The sequence below is a fragment of the Pantherophis guttatus genome, chromosome 7, assembly GCF_059756535.1.
Source record: "Pantherophis guttatus breed Tessera chromosome 7, ASM5975653v1, whole genome shotgun sequence".
Taxonomy (NCBI): domain Eukaryota; kingdom Metazoa; phylum Chordata; class Lepidosauria; order Squamata; family Colubridae; genus Pantherophis; species Pantherophis guttatus.
Window position 1 is genome coordinate 29,902,883 of NC_142069.1, and position 1,545 is coordinate 29,904,427.

A 1,545-nucleotide genomic window follows, 5' to 3' on the forward strand; every position below is an offset into this window, starting at 1 on the left:
ATGATCAGGCATTTGTTAGATAGGATATTAGCCATTTTAAAAGATGCACAAAAGCTGGATTGGCTATTATTCTCTTGGCAATGCTATGGGGCAGATGCAGAAACTACCCAGAACACTTACAGGCTCCAGATAGGAAAAGGAACCGTGGACAAAGGAACCGTGGCAGCAGTTTTGTGAGAAATGAAACACCTGTCTCTTCGATGATACTGTAGGTCGGATTGATTTTGAAATCAATAAACCAAGAAGTAGAAAATAGAAATAGAAAACATGGTAAACAAAAATTAGAAGATGATAGTTATGCCAAAATAGCAATAGAGATGGTAAAAGAAAATTCCCTTTGGAAAATTGGAAGACATTTTATGGGGGAGGGATTGGCTTTGCCTAATTTTACATTTTTCTTTTTTGCCATTTGTTGTGTGGTGGAGGAACCCCAAAAGTCAGACTTTGGGGCAAATCCTTTATGCAGTGTTTTCTGTTTAGAAAAGAGTTTAGCTATGCAGAAACAAATTTATTACAATTGTGGTATTTCCAAGCCTGCCACTCATGAACTATAAACTAAGATTGGGATTACACATTACATGTAGTTTGCTTAATTTAGTATGAACCAGTCATGCAATATGTGAGTTCAATCTAATCCTATATTTTAAGCAGCTCCCCACACTTCCAAAGCAGCTTGAGATGGAGATTATTTGATAGACTCTACTCCAAATTTCATCTACCAAAATTTCAGATAGGGACAGGTATAATAAGCAGAAAAAAATCAGCAGATGTATTTGAATATTATGAAAAGTCAAAATATAGTTTCCTCTTTGGTTAGCATAACGTATGAACCCAATTATTGTGGTTTGTGAGCCATGGTTTATGGCTTAACATATTGGGTAAACTGAACCAATTATGCCAACAAATTGTGTTTAACCACAAAATGGAGTCATATAATGTATAAACATACTATTATGACCTCTTTTACCTACACATACCCCTATAAGGTATTTCAGCAAGTTTGATTATGTTTAAGAAATATTCATAGCCATAGTATAAAAATAACAAAAAATACATATTATCACCCCACTGTTGAAGAGAAGTACTCATATCACATAGTTTATGTTGTGCTGTTGAGAAGTGTACTTTATCATTCCTCCCTCTCCTCTGTGTTTTTGGGGATCTTATATAATATCATTTCCTCCAAATTATCAGAACAGCTTTTTATATGTTGCCCTATCTTATTTACAACCTGACCAAACAAATTAACAAGCTTTCTCACTGAGAGACTTTCTCTGCCCCCAGCAAGTCCTCTCTTTTCCAAATACTGTTTATATGTTCCCAGTTCCCAGTGTATTAAGAGTCAGGGAGAACTTAATGGGTTTTCAGTCACATGCTAAAGGTGGGAAATTACATCAAAATTACAGCCTCTAGGCTCACTGTTACAGGACACTGTCACATTTCATTTTACTGCTGTTAGTTCCAGTAAAGAAATGGCTGTAGATTGAGATAAAAAAAGGAAGGGAAACAACCTAAAGGCAGAAAAGAATAAACATCCCAAACTCA